An 18771-nucleotide genomic window follows, 5' to 3' on the forward strand; every position below is an offset into this window, starting at 1 on the left:
CATCTCGCTAGAGGTTTTAATTAATTTTCAGTAATCTCACTACAGGTTTTGATTTATATAGAGAAAATTAAAACTCGAGTGGGACTTAATTGACTATTACACGATTACAAGAAAAATATAAAAATTAGAAGAAATAAAGTACTCTAATACAATAAAATATTAATTGAATTACTAAAATACTAAATACTAAACCGTCTTGAAAATGTATTAAAAATAAAAATATTCCGCTAGATGGCAGTAGTGTGCTATGATGAGCTGTTCTCTTATTATCAGTTGTGCGAACTGTAAAATCTTCATTGAACACTAAGGACGATTACTAGTCGAGAAGAGTTTGCTGATTTAGTTTAATTTTTATTAAAACAGTTGCATTTCACTTCAACTATCAATGTACGTTTTTTTAGTAGGTTATTTTACTACGCTTCATCAACATCTTAGGTTATTTAGCGTCTGAATAAGATGAACGTGATAATACCGGTGAAATGAGTCCAGGGTCCAGCACCGAAAGTTACCCAGCATTTGCTCATATTGGGTTGAGGGAAAACCCCAGAAAAAAACCTCAACCAGATAACTTACCATCACCGGGAATCCAACCCGGGCCATCTGGTTCTGTGATACGTGACTATCCACAATCTCATACAGCAGAAGCTATAACATAACCTAAATAGTATAAAGAAGACAAATGATGGAAAGTTTTAATTAAGATGATTAGATAAACATGAATCATTTTAAAAGTTACAACTACTGAAAGTAAAATATTGGCAAACAAAGAAACAAATGCTAGGGAGGTGATAAAAGTTGTAGGATAAGCAGCCATGATCGGTTGAAACACGTCGTTCCGTACCGTTTTATTGGCCAAAATTAGTATGACGTAGTAAAAGTGTAATAGTCACAATAATTATCATCATTCTCTAAGATGTGTACCATAGGAAACGTCTAAAACAGCAAGCTAAGCCAAGCCAAGCATGCATCAAATTGTTTTCAAGTATTGTTCGTGCCAAAGCATACCGGAACGATTCCGAACAATTAGACACACTTTCACTCACTGTGCACCCTATAAGCTATATGGAATGATTGTTAAAGTTCGACAGGTGGCCTGGGTGACATTTGTGGATTTGATGCTCACAGGTGGACCATCTTACCTCAGCCCCTGATAGAACCGTCCGTATACGAGTAGCCTGATAATCCCCAGGGATTCGGAGCTCAAAGCCCTTCCTATATCAGTATCGAAATTGCTCACAAGAAATACAGTCTTAATTATGGACTGAACGTTTATAATGGGAAGATTTTGAAGTATCGGTATCTATTTTTAAAAAATATAACATATGAATTCAAAATATAAATAGGAATTATTTATGATACATGAAACCTTTTGCCTTTAAAAATAAAATATACTTATTTATACTTACAAGCTTTTTTCTTGTAGAAGGAATTTAATAATTTATATTTTAAAATTTGTTCCAATTGAACTGTTATAGACGTCGCAATGAATACACGTTGTCCAAGCTGTCCTAGCTTCAGTGCTAGTACATACGAAACTTCCAACCAGTCGTAGACAGCGCAGTGGATATTTCCGATAGATGAAAAAAGTAAACAAACCCGCGTCTATTCACCCATCTCCACACAATACTCTGTTACCAGTTAACCTGTATCTCTCCGACTGGGTCCTGAACTTCGAAGTCTAGTTATAACTTGCAAGATAGTACAGGATCACAAGGTCGATGGGCAGAAGTCTACTTAGAGAAAGGTACTGTGCTGGAAGGCGGAGTGGGGTAGGGGAGGAAAGTGAATGCACGGAGGTTGAGAAAGCAATGAATAAATCCGCGATTGTATCAGACGTACACAAGCCTTCGACAATTTTATTAATACGAGTATCTCGCAACAACGTTTTGACTAAGATGTTAAATATTTTATTCATTCAGTGATAATAATTACGAGTAATTGAAAATCATTTCTTAGTTAAAGTATTTGACCATTTACTGTAGTTGTTTGCAAACAGTTGTCAGCGCGAAATAACTAGCCTATACGAAATTAACTTAAAAAATCTAAAATTCATTTGCCATTGACAACGATTGAAAATAACAAATTACGAATTATGAATAAAGATTGCATTTGTGATTGAGGAATGCATCGTCATTCACGAATGACTGAGTCTTAAATAAATGTGTTGATTTCATATTTATTCTAATAATCAACTAGATGAAATAATATTCGAATAAAGCCCTGCACTGTGAACATCTTTTCAAATGGTATTATGTCCACTGATGGACAAAATTGAGTGTGATACATTTTCATATAGTTTCGTATGCGATCTTTCACGCTGTGAAATCTTATTGCACCAAATCGTATTCGCTAACAGTGTAAATGACTGCTTAAAAGTAGAGGTTGTTCCATATCGTATTAAGTCCTTTATAGTGTCTGTTTCATATCGTATTACTTCCAATATTCATGTTATAGAATTGGTATAAATAAAATTAATTAATTACTTTCTTATGTGTTTATACTGACAATCTGGCACACTTTTCTCGACAATGCTACATATTCAATATGGGCAATACAGTCTGTATCTGTTATACAAAGAGAATGACAGTTTACTTGCCGTGAATAATAGACTTCATTGACTGATAGTTTTGGAAGAGCTTCTATCTGCTGTATATCGAAACATAGGGTAGTTGAATTAATTGGCTTCTCCCTCATAACTTTACGGTAGTTTGGCAACTTGTGGTTTCTTAGGAGGAGGAGGATTCGAAAAAATTTGAAAAAGTTTCAAACACCATGAATCCAGCCATATGGATATTATGAACACCCTGTAGGCCTACATCTAAATTTATTTATTTTGTAGATTTAATTTTTGTATTAACAAAATAATGTTACATTTAATAATAACAATAATAATGGTTTTTATGCCTTCATTTATCTCATTAAAAACATTATGACAGCAGAAAGAAGTTATGAACACCCTGTATATAATGTGGAAATTGTAATTTTAAAATAACAGATAATGTGATTCTTTTTAGTTGGTTATTTAACGACGCTGTATCAATTACGAGGTTATTTAGCGTCGATGAGATTGGTGATAGCGATTTGGTATTTGGTGAGGTGAGGCCGAGCATTCGCCATAGATTACCTGGCATTAACCTTACGGTTTGGGAAAACCTCGGAAAAAACCCAACTATATAATCAGTCCAAGCGGGGATCGAACCCGCGCCCCAGCGCAACTTCAGACCGGCAGGCAAGCTGAGCCACTTCGGCAACGATAATGTATTTCTTTAATAATAACAATAACTATTGGTTATTTTATGTATTTGTCTCATAAAGGGTTTTTGATTACGTAATCTGTACAATTATTGAATCAAAATGTATTATGTCCAGCACGTTTTCCTTCAATTTGAAGAACACAATTGAAAAGTGATTTCATTTTTTCAAGTTCCTAGAAGTATGCCTCAAGCATAATAACTTTACATTTTTTACTTTATGAAAAATTACCCAGATTATGAGTAACCAGTTTTTTCGTTCTTCCTGTAAAATTTTGTTTCTTGGACATAATATCATTTGGAACGATGCTCCTCGTTTGATATCACATTATGTTCCTCTTAATTTACAGCGAAATTTCTTCTAAAAAAAAAGGTCATATAAATATTTGGAAATTTATATACATTCTGAAATTCAATTACCCTTCTATTGAAAAATGTCGGAACGCTGGCGATTTCAATCGTCAACATTGATCGTTTGGCGAAGATCTTTGTAGACAAACCATAGCTTTACACTCCACTGGCGCCGCTATTCCATTTGACGAAATGCCAAGTAAAGGAAATAACTTACAACAGAAAATCCGATAGGGAAAAGAAACCTGAAACAATCTAAAAAGAGACTGAAACACGAAATAAAAATATAACTCAAATTACGGTAATTGAAATTATCTCGTATAGACGCTATTTCTGATCTGCCTCTTCTGAATTAGAACTGAATAATTCTGAATGCACTTCGAAGTAGACGAGGCGCTTTACTGTTGTGTTAAGAACAACAGTAGCGGCATAACTGCATTTGATGGAGCGCCCGCGTATAATAGGTTCGTTAACATGGCTCTGAATAGCGTAACACGCCTCAACGCCCGACGGGGAGCAAATCAGTTTAGGATTTCAGGCAAGGTGAGGAAGGGTCAGGTAATGTTCTTAACACGCCATTGTGCCAGAACCTCACTCCTTTGAGCATACATTTGCAACAAAACAACATCAAGATCAGAAATGTGTCGCAAGACGAATGTGTACTCATGAGCACAGGATGTTCAAAAACAATATTAACATTAATGAGAAATGAATCTTAAATATACCAAGATTTCGAGCAATTCGTGTTGTTTCCCTATCCTTCGGTTATCGTAAAAGTCATCATCATTATCATCATCAACATCATCATCATCATCCTTCATGCGTTAGGCAACTTTTCCTGTAGCATGAGTGCTGTCTTAACGCATGGCACGGTGGGCAGTTGCCCGGGTGTCTCACACACACACACACACACACACACACACACACACACACACATACACACACACACACACACAAGTGCTCTGTCCATGGCCAGGTATTTCACTGCAAACTCAGCATTCTCCAATCTTTCCCATTTTCTGCCTTCCTCTCACTCTCTACATATGATCCACATATCTTAATGTCGTCTATCATCTGATGTGTTCCTCTGCCCCGAACTATTCTCCCGTTTACCATTCCTTCCAGTGCATCCTTCAGTAGGCAGTTTCTTCTCAGCCAGTGACCCAACCAATTCCTTTTTCTCTTCCCCATCAGTTTCAGCATTATTCTTTCTTCATCAACTCTTTCCAAAACAACTTAATTTCTTATTCTGTCTGTTCACTTCACACGCTCCATTCTTCTCCATATCCATATTTCAAATGCTTCTATACGTTTCTCTTCATTTCGTCGTAATGTCCATGTTTATGCCTCACACAATGCCACTCTCTACGCCACTCTCCACACAGAGCACTTTACTTGTCGCTTCCTTAGTTCTTCTCCAGTGTTCCGCAGAAGATGATCCTTTTACTATTAGAAGTTTTCTTGGCCATTGCTATCCTCCTTTTCACTTCTTGGCAGCAGCTAATGTTACTGTTTATAGTACACCCCAAGTATTTGAGCTGTTCACTTGCTCTACTGTCTCACTTAGAATTCGCAAATTTACCTGCATAATTAAATATTATTATTATTATTATTATTATTATTATTATTATTATTATTATTATTATTATTATTATTATTGATGATAATGTTGATAATAGAAATATAGAACTCCAATTCGTTAAAAATTGTTTATGTTCTTTTGTTGGTACCTAAATGAATCTATAACTAAAATTAATGTTCACTTGAATTCAATCTCCTTATGGCCGAAAAGGACGGATTTAATTTAAATTCAAGTAAGTCTCAAGTTATCTTAAAAGAACATTAAAGACCGATAATTGTAAATAATACTAGTATACCATACAGCTTGACTGTGTAGAATCTAAGAATTTAATATATTGTCACCTGGAATGGAATGAAAAAGTGAACCACGCTTCCAAAAAATATATTTTCGATTATTCACTCATTAAGGCGTCTGAAGTACTTTCTTCCTGATAAACTAAAATTAATCCTTGTACAAAAACTCGTGATGAAACATTTCAACTACTGCGATGTGTAACCTAAATGCAAATTTAAGCAACGTGCTACAAGTGGGCTTAATTCGTGCGTCCGTTACTTTTCCAATATTCGTAAGTATGATCATATTTCACCGTATTTCCAGACTCTGTCTTAGTTAAGGGTAAGCGATCAACGACCCCAGTATTCTCTCATTCTCTTATATCAAATTTTACGCACCGGTACACAAATCTACTTGACTTCTCGTTTTCAAAATTTGTCCATATATAATCAGGTAAGTACCAGATCTCATCGCAACAATTTTCTCATTATACTCAGTAACAAAACATTTTTATATTCTTCATTTTATACAGTTTCAGATACTAGAAATTGGAACTCGCTTCCTAGTGATGTAAGGGGTTGTTGGACAATGACTTCGTTAAGTCAAAATTACATAAATTCTTGCTAAACAGAGTAATTCCTCATTAACAGACAGCGGACTTTGGGTCCCGATACTGAACTTTAGATGTCTGTCAGTTACAGGAAGATCACTGGCCCTCCCTACGTATGCCAAGAGACGTGACATCTTATCGCTGTGTAGGGCCGAAAATCTGCTGCCTGCAGTTTAATAGTTATTAGTTATAATGAAAATAACATATGTCCATTCTTATTACCATCATTAATTTCTTTAAATTGAATACTAAATATCTAATGGAAAAATCCCATTGCATTATTATTCTCATTATATCGATACATTTTAGATTTATATGTTGATCCTTATAACCAGACATCGAGATTTTGGACCCGATAGAATAAGTTTACTACGTCCGTACTATAGGCAGCTTTTTCATTGTGTTGGAGTCGGCAGAAGAAGAGACATGTGTACATAAAACCAAGTTTAGTCCAGTCTGTTGGTACTGTACAGCGACGTTCCAAAAAAAAAGGCAACTAATTTATCAAACATTAAAATAAAATGATTGTTAGAGGAGAAAAATTCTATAGGACCAAAAAATTAATCTTTACATAGATTAAAATAAAAAACCTATCATGCGAAATTTTCAAAATGAATTAATATGCTCTTCCTTTCGGCTTCTGTCATAAGCACAAGTGCAATACTCACTCAACATACATAATAATTCTGCACAGCATACACAACTTATGAAGTACAATACATGGTACTATTACAATGTAGCCTACTACAACACACATTCTGAAGGTCTCAAAACTAAACTTTCTTCGGTAGTCGGCAAGACAAAGTTTATATTGGGAGAAGCTCCGCTCTACATCATATGATGTAATGGATTTATTTTAATAGGTTATTTTACGACGCTTTATCAACATCTTACGTGATTTAGCGTGTGAATGAGATGAAGATGATAATGCCAGTGAAATGAGTCCGGGGTCCAGCACCGAAAATTATCCAGCATTTGTTCATATTGGGTTGAGGGGGAAAAGCCCGGAAAAAAACCTCAACCAGGTAACTTGGCCCAACCGGGAATCGAACCCGGGCCACCTGGTTTCGCGGCCAGACACGCTAACCGTTACTCCACAGGTGTGGATGTAATGAATGCAAAACCAAAAAACACTAAGTCATTGAAATCTATCTTCGCTACCCCAGCAGTGTCCGTAGACTTCTTCCCTGCTAGCATGTCTTTTATGTCACAGAATATCGCATATATTCTTAGACTAATCACATAGATAACCACATGTACAGATCAAAACTAGACTACTAGCTATCTTCTGTCCTCTCTTCTGATAAAGTGAACTAGGTGTACGGGACTGTTTTTATTATCAGAACAGTACCTCCTCTCACTGCCTTATGAGTATGACTGAGTAAATAAAGCACATGGGACGACAGGTAGGTCGCTACTATCACTGCCCCCACCCACTACAGTCCAGCTATCCAACTTGAAATCGCTCTGTTTTCATCTATCGGGTCTAAAGTCTCTAAGCCTGCTTATAACATAGTACCAGTAAATTACTAGTTATTAAATAAATTTTCATCGTTTAAGAAACTAGCTAACTCAACTCAATTATAATCTCATAGGGATATTCAAGAGTAAGTTACATTTTGAAAAAGATATAATATATATATATATATTTTTTTTTAATTAACGTATACACAAAATGGTAACACATTTGTATGTATCGAACAATGGATTTTATTCATTTATCACACTCATTTGTTTTGGTTAACATGATAATAGGTTTTGTTTGTAATGTGTGAAAAGTAAATTTACTTCTTATTACTTACGTACTTACTTACTTAGTGGCTTTTAAGGAACCCGGAAGTTCATTGCCGCCCTCATCTAAGCCCGCCATTGGTCCCTGTCCTGAGCAAGATTAATCCATTCTCTATCATCATATACCACCTCCCTCAAATCCATTTTAATATTATCTTCCCATCTACGTCTCGGTCTCCCTAAAGGTCTTTTTCCCTCCGGCCTCCCAACTAATACTCTATATGCATTTCTGGATTCGCCCATACGTGCTACATGCCCTGCCCATCTCAAACGTCTGGATTTAATGTTCATTTATTACTTCTTATTGCATTTTAAAATCACTATCATTGACTGTGTTTTAAAGTGGTTTTGGCTTTACCTCCCCATATTTATACTCAAGTGAAGCTATTGTTAAGTTACAGGTTTGGTGATCGCATAATAAGCAGACATTTTCATAACACTTGGCCAGCGCGTTCCCCTGATATCAATTCAGGAGATTTTTTGCTGGGGGGGGTTATTTAAAAGACCTAATTTTTTTTACTAATCCTAAAACTACCGACGAAATAAAATATGCAATTTCGCAACAAATTGAAGATATTCCACCAGATCTATCAGTAAATGCTGTTCACAACATAGAAGAAGGATTGTTGCATGTTACAGAAAAAATGGCGGATATATTCCATATTTAAACTGAATCCAATAAACCCCATATCTTTATGATTATTAAGTGTGTTATTGTTTTGTGTACCGTATATCTTAATTCTTAAATAGGTTATGGCGATGTCAAAATGTAAATTAATTTTTGAGTAACCTGTTATACACTTGTATACTGCATATAGATTGAACGTCCCACGAGCTCATAAATTATTACTTTTTCGTATTGGCTTTATCTCAAATTAAGTAGAAATACACTAGTCGTTAAAATTTAACTCAAGTTGCTACTGTAGAATATTTAGGGTATTGTAAATTTTCATTATATATATATATATATATATATATATATATATATATATATATAATGTATATGTATATATCACTCCTGTATATTAAGGCTGGTTGAGTGGAAATAATGTCTTATGGCCTTAACTCTGCCAGCGAAAATGAAACATTCTACAATCTACACAACACAGTATTAATGGTTCATGAACTTTTATTTCATATACAGTATATACTCACACAACTCAGCAAGACTAGAGGATAATAATAAGGGTATCTTCTTGATTTTTTTTCCCATCTTTCTTGTTTACACATTCATTCTCACTAAAAGACAAGTCTCAATTTTTTTCTGGCATCCGAAATTGATCTGGAATTGGTTATAGCACGTATTTTTCAGGGTATTTTACGACTCTGTCTCAACATCTCAGATTATTTAGCGTCTGAATGAAATGGTTATAATGCCGGTGAAATGAGTCCGTTCTCCAGCACCGATAGTTCCCAACATTTGCTCATATTGGGTTAAGCGAAAACCCCGGAAAGAACCTCAACCAGATAACTTGTCCGACCGGGAATCAAACCCGGGCAACCTGGTTTCGCGGCCAGACGCGCTAACCGTTACTCCACAGGTGTGAAGTAGCACGAGTTAAACAATTCCTTGACTTCCAGTTGAGTTTATCTTGAAACACCGTGTGCTTTAGCACGTAAGTGGTTTAAGAAATGCGACAGTTTATATGCAACCGATAATGTCAACAGGCATTCCAACTCGAGATGTCAAATGTCGCAACGGAGAATATGTAAGCGCTATTATAGTTCCTTGCACGAAGTGAAGCAGTAAAAACGGGGAAAACAAAACAATCAAAGCAAATTTACCTCTCACGTGTGTTATCCATTCATAAGCGATGGCATTTGAAAGTTCCAAGGGTTATACAATACTTTTCATAGGACACATCTAAAAGAATGCCAGTCAAATTCACTTCTCAACTTAGAATTTGCATACCTAGATTAAATTCTTTTTTTTATCTGTGTTGGTAAAATATTGATTTTTCTTGCAAAATTCGTAAAATATTGATGTTTCTTGCTATAGACAATTTTCAGCAGGACGCCAAAATGTGCATGACGAGGAGAGTAGTGGGAGGCCAACCATCATCACAGACGACCTTGAGGAGCAACGCACCATCTGCTTGCTCATGACGTTAGGCTCATAGATCTGGCAGAGCTGACGATCAATTTCAATCGGCGCTATGCCCTTTGCATTCAAAAACTTTATCACTCACCACACTTCACGCGGCGGGAGCAGGAATAGAAACGTCCACCTTCAACCGATGCAACGAAGGTACTGAGAGCACTCGGGAAGTTCCGCTAGCTCATGCGCCATGCGAGGGCATTACTCTATCACGTACACGCAGTCGCTTCGCGTAACATATGGTTTACTAGCTATGGAACGAGTGGGATTGTTACTTTATGGACGCACCTCGTACATACGTAATACATACATACATGTTCTGCCCATGGGCAGTCTTTCACTGCAAACCCAGCATTCTACAATATTTTCTATTTTCTGCTTTCCTCTTAGTCTGCGCATATGATCCCCATATCTTAATGTCGTCTATCATCCGATATCTTCTTTTGCCCCTAACTCTTCTCCCGTTCACCATTTCTTCAAGATTCCACTATCAAGGATATTTAATTCCGTCTTGTATGTATCCCACGTTATAAATAAGTTCTAAATTTGCAGAACAATACAAATTTCAGCAAAGGCTTAAATGACACAATTTGAAGCAATTTTTAAGGAACCTTTTAAAACAAGATCAGGGCATTGCGCCTAAATCGTGCACTTGTCTACATCTGCAATATTATCTTTTTAATTTGAGTCCGTATCATGTTCTGTAATTAGAAAATAAATAGCGACATAAGTGGAGTGATGTTGTGCTATGCTGTCATCAGTGTTTGAGATCATATTCCCCGGGCTTTTACAACGGCGCAGACAGCGTTTCAAATCCAGTATCCTTTCAAAGAACCAAGTACCACCTACGCATTGTCAAACGCACATCTCGTTAAAAAAGTTTGAGAGACATACAGACAGAGCTCGGCCGTTCCAATTCCCCGCATAAACAGTGAAAATGAAGTACAGCCTAACATTTGAATGTCATTTGTACGGAACAAATTACAAACGAAATCCGCGGGCGACGGACGCGACATCTGCCAGCAACGCTGAACAACTGTCACCCTGGCAACTAGACACGACCGCAGAACGCCTGACGTCTCGTTTTTGCGACAGTTCATAAACACTCAGCCCGCTGATGTCTGCGTTTTCAGAAGGCCTAGAAATACAGCTGCCGCTCTATCAGATCAGAGTGCGGTCCACTAGATTCTTGAGTTACCCTATGCGATTGTAAGAAATTTCCTCCCACTTGATTCTTCTAAGTAAAGCACTTCAATTTAGTATTTTATAAGTAGGGAAAGGAAGTTCATGCATTTGCATATTTGTTCTCTATCGTTGTGTGAATATGCTGAAAGATTATCTACATGAATCACAAATTTCTGAATACAATGATATAACTTTTATTGTGCATAAAAGTGCATATTTTGCCTTTATTTATAAAAGCATCATATTTTAACAGTTATCCAGGGAAATAGCATATTATATATGTTTATTTACTTTTCCCTCATTTTTAAAAGTGTGTAACCTCGTAAACACGACTAATTTATGTTTATGAATTTTGAACGTAACGATGACGCCCTCATAGGGAGCCTGTCAAGTTAGCAATTAGTATTCCTTCACTGCAGTCTTTAGCAGACTTCGATAGAACAATATCCAGTTTAACATTAGTTCCAGGAAATGTAGGAGATAAAGTGAACGAGAAAACAGCAAATATTCTTTCCAAAAACCGTGGCTATTAGCAACTTAAAGAAATTCAAGATATTCTCGAAGGAAAAAGACCCCAAAAATCAACAAAATTTTCTATAGAACAGTTCACAGCTTTTGTGCAAGCCCCTCTTACTTCTTCTGACGTAGAACGAAGTTTCTCGCGTCACAAAGCTGTGCTGAGAGACAACAGGCGAAGAATGACAACAGAAAACATACGTCACTGCTTAGTTGTGAACTGTAACAGCATACATGGAGCATTCAGCAATGAGGCAAGCACTTCAAAATCCATAGACTAAACGTAAGTTACCTACACTTTATTATTCTGTTAAAATAATCTCCGACTGATACTGCGTATTTTGTAGCATATTTACCTATTTTTACGGCATAAATGCATACATATTCTTCACGTTTTTAGGACATGAACTTCCTTTCCCTGTATATAAGTAATGTTGTTTCAATATTTAGCAACATTTTCCTAAGCATAAGACTTTCAGAATTCCGGTACTGACCAAAAGTAATATTATTTTGTGGTTATTATTTAGCTCACCTTTGAGGACAGTAATTTTAATAAAGGCATTAAATTAAACAACATTCATTCACTGTTTTTCCCAAGGGCAGGTCTTTCACTGCAAACTCGGCATTCTCCAGTCTCTCCTATTTTCTGCCTCCCTTATAATCCCCGCACATGATGCATATATCTTAATGTCGTCAATTATTTGATATTTTTTTCTGCCTCGAAATCTTCTCCTGTTCACCATTTCTTCCAGTTCATCCTTCAGTAGATAATTTCTTCTCAGCCAGTAAACGAACCAATTCCTTTTTCTCTTCCTGATCAGCTTCAGTATCAGGGGCGGCTTTCGAAGGGGGGCTGCGGAGCTGCAGCACCCCCAGACATTTGTGGCTCTTGTCTCGTTTTATGTTGTGAAATACATTTATTATACAGTCTCTATTTAGCCGCTCGAATTTTTTAAAAAATTTCGCTCTCATTGACATGCACGCAATCGTTAGTGAAGTCACTTCCTCCCCTGGTGCTGCCAGAGCGAAACCAGAGACAAGGACTATAAGGTGAAGCCACCTCCTCCCCTGGAGCTGCCAGTGTCATCCCGGATGCTTTGCGCGTTAGTTATATCCCTCCCTCTGCTGCCCCTTGTCCAGAATTCAGAGTTTCCAGGCGCTGCAAAATTTGCAGCAGTTTGTCAGTAGCGCGCAGTTTTAAATACACTTTCTTTAATGTTGTGAGTATAACAAGTGCAACAATGTTTAATTCTCCACAATATTTACCGTCTATTCAGTTCAGTACCTTAACAATTCAGAAGAAATGTGAAATTAAGTGCCCATCAGTTGAATCTCATAATGGAAAGAGGCGCTAAACAAAATGCAAAAGCTCGCATATTTTTTGCTAATTTATCCAGTATCTCTGCTTTCTTCTCTCGATCTCCACACAGTCTGTATTAGATTAATGAGTTTCAAAGACAATTCCATCAGCTGGGGCAACAAGATGGAGTTTTAAAATAAGAACAGTAAATGTTGTTCATGAGAAGAAGGAACCATTGCTAGAAAGTTTTCAAACCATTATGGAATCTGAAATATCTAACATCACAATAAATGAAGCAAGCGCCCTGGTGCGTACCGACTCTTGAAGATCCTAAATTCTATTTCTGGCTCAGTTTTTTTTTTCATTTATTGATGTATCACGTAGATATATTACACAACCAACTACAACATCGCCAGTTAGATATTTCAAATGTTCAAATCTGAATATAAAAAATTAAATAATGGTTTATTTAACGGCACTCGCAACTGCAGGGGTTATATCAGCGTCGCCGATGTGCCGGAATTTTGTCCCGCAGGATTCTTTTAAATGCCAGTAAATCTACTGACATGAGCCTCTCTCATTTAAACACACTTAAATCCCATTGACCTGGACCGGGATCGAACCCGCAACCGACTATGCTAACTAGGTCGACTCTGCATATCAAGCTTTGTTAATGCCATATAGACAATACGGAACAGTGCATAGTTGAGCAGCGAGTTCTGTGAAAATGAAAACCTTAAAAAGCGTCGTAAGGTCGAAGGAATTCAGGCAAGGGTTGCGGCAGCCAAGGAAGTGTGTGACCTCATTACCACACAAGCTAACACCCGATTCCAGTTCATAGATCATCTGACATCTTCTCTTCTGTGCCAAGAAAAATCTGATTGTTACAAAAGCTCATTTCCTGAAAATGACCTAAATGTATGTGTGAAGCTTTTTCCAATGTTCGATAAAGACAAACTAAAAACGGAAGTCACTGTGTTGTATCAGAGACAAGAATTCAGAAATATCAGTGACGCAGTCAAGTTCTTGCAGTTTCTTCTATTTGAGAACTTGCAGGTCTCATTTTCAGAAGTTGTGAAACTACTACGCATAGCTATCACCAACCAATGCAACTTCCGAACCAGAACGTTGCTTTTCGTGTTTGAAGAGAGTAAAATCCTATCTTAGAAATACGATGAGAGAAGAGAGACTGACCGCATTGGCTACGTTTTCCATTATAAAGATTATGTTAAACGACTTATCGGATTTTAATAAGAAGATGATTCAAAAGTTTGCAACCTACAAGACAAAGCGCATGGAACTTATCTTTAAATAAAGTAAGTTGCTTTTTTTATTTTTGTATGCAGCCCCCCTTAATTCAATACCCACGAGCCTCCACTGTTCAGCATCATTCTTATTTCATCCGCTCTTTCCAGCACAGTTTAGTTTCTTATTCTGCCTGTCCATCTCACGCACTCCATTCTTGTTCATATCCATATTTCAAATGCTTCAGGTCGTTTCTCTTTACTTAGTCGTTATGTCCATGTTTCTGCCCCATACAATGCCACACTTCACACAAAGCATTTTACTAGTCTCTTCCTTAGTTTTTCTATCCAGATGTCCGCAGAAGATGCTCATTGTTTTCTATTAAAAGCTTCCTTGCCCATTGCTATTCTTCTTTTTGACTTTATGGCACAGCTCATGTTACTGCTTCTACTACACCTCAAGTATTTGAAACTGTCCACTTGCTCTACTGTCTCAAACAACATTGAAAGTTATAATATTTTACTATATGTCAGTGATATTATATTTCAAATAAAAGAAGAAGACTTACAGTATACTCTACATTACCTAAACAATGTATGCAAACATTATGATTTTAAAATCTCAGAAGCGAAAACTAAAGTGATGACCAGGCTTAGGATTCGGAACACTTTAGCAACCAATGTACGCACAACTTGACTATAAAGTTCCCTGAACTTAGTAGACAGACATATTGTGTATGTAAACAACGACGTCAATGTGCTACGTCATATTCTACTGTTAATAGTACAGGAACATCACTCTATTTTTACCAACATTTTTAACATTCACCTGGCTATATTCGGAAACACTGTTGCTCCCTTCCATTACAGGAGTTTGATGTTACTAGTGCAATATGTAAACAAATCATTTTACTAGGTATAGGAGGAGAGAAAAGTAGTTTATCTATTTATGTTGTAGGGAAATACGATATTACGATTTTCAGTTTGATCATCACTTTTACGGAATTTATCAAAATACGGTAGAGAAGTAACTTTTTTTTTTTTTTTTTGAAAAACTCAACTTTACAGGCGGCTATGTTCGTTATGTAATGTCTACTTTATTTAGCATATTAATTATTGATGTTATCATACAATATAGAGAGTGCATTTAAATTGAGGAGGTCATAAGTAAAGGGCTGTAAGTGCACTTAAGTTACTTTTGAGAAAATGGGGTTTAAATATTTAAGCTTTCGTAAAATCGGTGAAATTTTTTATTTCAATTTTAATGTGTGATGCGATTAAAATATCCCTTTGCCACTAAAATTTTAGATACTTTTGCTTACACTGGATACACTTAACTCATGTTATTACAAAAGTCACTAGCATTCTTTTGCTTCTAGCCACCTCAATTCAAAAAAAGCTAATCTGAATTTTTAAACAAGTTGGTGAAAATGGTTGCCGTTCATTTCAATGCAGGCTTCAATTCAGTGCGCATATTATTAAAAACATTTTGAAGCATATTCTATGAAATTGAATTTATCGTTTCTTGAATATAATTTTTTAGTAAGATATTATTAATATAGGTTCTTTCTTCTATAGAAAACGCAATCATATGTCTGAAACACATTATACACTGCAGTGTTTACTTCACTGCTTGAAGACTTCGAATGTAACAGCGGCCGTAAGTTTGTGTGTCTGACGGGAGCAAGGACATTAGTGAAGGGGTGAGAGTGAAGTACATTCAGAAATGCAGGTACAATAAAAATGCAAGTAAAAATAAAATGATGTCCCTGTATAATCTAGAGACTGTGGAAAATGAAGTAGGATACATACCTCACAAGTTTTCATGTCCCTCGGCGAAGTTGAAGGCGTTAGCTTTACAATCAACAACCATGTACAGTATATAGCCTACTTGCAACTAGTTCGAAAAAACTGTTCACTATGAATTGAAAATGCACTGTGATGGCTTGAATTCGTTTCGTAAGGAAAGACGGAAGAATACTGTACCTCTGATCACGAACCGGACTGTACACTAACGCACAGGTAAACAAAACTCAACGCGCCACCTCACTCCATCTGTACTCCGTTGCACAGTATCTTCACTTCATTCTTAAGTTGTCTCGGATCCTGAGTCTAGTGATGACATTTTTAGGAAAGTTACCTGCAAAATAAAAAAAAATTATAGATGATAAAACTATAGAATAAGTCTCAAACTTAACTTATCTAAGTTGCGGTTTGAACTTGTGATGCGAAACAATGAATGACCGTGGTTAGTGGGATGGCAGTGGAGAATAGTTACCGATGTAGTCCTGCATTGGTTATTTTAATTATATATAATTATAGCATTTTTAGTTAACCCATATCTGCCTAGTGTTGCGTTTTCGCAACAGTCTGCATTAACTATTTTTCTGCAAAACTGCGAAGGAATGAATACAAAATTAACTTTTATTTCATTGCTGTGTATACTAGAAGAATCAAAGGAGCCTGCAGCACAATAATTAACTACCATTTCAGTTTCATGTGGCGGTGCAAAAATTATGAAAATATTCAACAAAAAAAAGTCTTGGGCATAAATGGGTTAAGATATGAATATTTTAATTCCATTTATGATTACCTAAGGCTTATAATGAGGCTAAAGCTTTAGGTTCAATAATTTTAGCTGGTGTATTATTAAGGCTTGGTGGTTGCAAGATATTGAGACAAGTCATAATTGTTCAAGTTCTACTTGTTTCATTTATGTTACGATTCACAGACGAGAAGACCATTTATTAGTTTTATTTTCTCTACATACAGTATGTATAAGATGTTTGGTAATATTGTAATAGTTCTATTTGAGATTTTATTACAATTTTATTGAACGAGAGGAAGATCGGTTTTTTTTTCGTCAACGTATTAAGGAAATGTTCATGGACAAGTTGCTGCAAAAAACCGGTCCTTCTCTCGCTCGGTAAAATTGAAATATTATTCTCAAAAAGCACTATCACAATATTACCACTTTTACCCTAAGTGCCGAAAAAAAATCAGTTTAAACTTACATAATAATACTATTAGTTCATAAATTATTTCACATTCAATTATACATTAATTGGTAATCTACCTTGACGGAAGAATATTTTCCTTTCTGATAGTATCCGTTACCATTAACTGATTATTATCATTGTGGTCGATCGTAAACAAAAGTTTTGCAATGTTTCACAATACAGAAGGCAATTCTTGAATTTAACGCATCTTGGCCTGTTTGTGAATATTATCTCTCTAATTCGCACCGTTATGAGTGTTACAACGGAGAATTTGCCTCAGGGAAAAGCAGCGAAGTTAAATGCTGAGTTTGTACAGTGCATTAAGAGAGTCTAAATTCGTTGTCGTCGAAATATCATGGTACTAGAACCAACTGCCTATGTAATTTCATATTACTCCATCAATTATGCAGAAAGCCTTGTCTATAGTTAAATATTTTAACGTTAGACTTGTCTATGACTTGTACATTCTCTAGCGTTATTTACTACGAACAGGATATTCTTGTGAGCCAAGCAAAGCTACAGTAGACTGAACCTGAACAAGAGAATGGGGAGCCAGAAACTGGTGGCAGCGGTGGGATGGAAGTCGGTAGACAACGGACAAGGAGGGTAATCAATGTAAAAGCCTGGAAATTAAATAAGAGCAGTGGACTGTTAAACGCCAGCTAGAGTTTAGACAAACACTGGAGAGAGAGAGCACATACACACAAATCAAAAGTACTAGAGTAGCTTCTGCGAAGGAGACTGGAGATATATACTGTACGACAAAGAAGTCTAAGTAGCACAGAGCACGACGTAAGAAAGGAAGGAAATGAACACTGAGAAATCTCGGATATTCAATTCAGTGTAATTGATTAATTCTGTAAAAAGAAAGAGACAGCATTAAATTAAATTGTCGTCCTGTGATTGCAAAAGAAGTGATTCACTCAGATCAGCTACGAGTACTCTGTAGATAATTAAAGTTCGAATCCCGACAAAGAACTTGGAGAGTGTTCATTGCGATTTTAAACAATATTTTAATTACAGCAGACGAAGAACGAGATAAATATTACATTTATGCGTCAATATCTGTAATGACACTGCTACTTTTAATGAAGTGACAGAAAATAAATGCTCATACCATTGCCCGACTTACGGATTAATTTATTTTATTTTTATTTCAGTAGGCCTAGGTTGTTTTACGACGCTTTATCAACAGCTTAGATTATTTAGCGTCTGAATGAGATGAAGGTGATAATGCCGGTGAAATGAGTCCAGGATCCAGCACCGAAAGTTACCCAGCATTTGCTCATATTGGGTTGAGGGAAAACCCCGGAAAAACCTCAACCAGGTACTTTCCCCGACCGGGAATCGAACCCTGGCCACCTGATTTCGCGGCCAGACACGCTAACCGTTACTCCACAGATATGGACCGAATTAATTTATAATTCAAAAGTAAACCGAAGAATAATATAAAATTGTTATTGTAATGTAGTACTTTTTATTATAAGATGTTACAAGAGTTTTAGAAATATTTAAATTAATTCCATAATTACTAGAATTATTAGAATTATTATTCCAAATATCACTAAATG

The 18771-nt window shown here is 36.2% G+C and overlaps 1 long non-coding RNA gene across 1 annotated transcript in view; it reads right to left on the reverse strand.

The window, feature by feature from the left end:
• The window catches only part of LOC138708635 (uncharacterized), a 308542-nt gene extending 292487 nt beyond the window's left edge, over positions 1-16055 (reverse strand). The window contains exon 1 of the long non-coding RNA XR_011334742.1: positions 16014-16055. This is a non-coding gene — a long non-coding RNA (uncharacterized lncRNA). The remainder of the gene's footprint in view (positions 1-16013) is intronic.
• Positions 16056-18771: the final 2716 nt, after the last annotated feature.

The sequence above is a fragment of the Periplaneta americana genome, chromosome 11, assembly GCF_040183065.1.
Source record: "Periplaneta americana isolate PAMFEO1 chromosome 11, P.americana_PAMFEO1_priV1, whole genome shotgun sequence".
NCBI lineage: Eukaryota > Metazoa > Arthropoda > Insecta > Blattodea > Blattidae > Periplaneta > Periplaneta americana.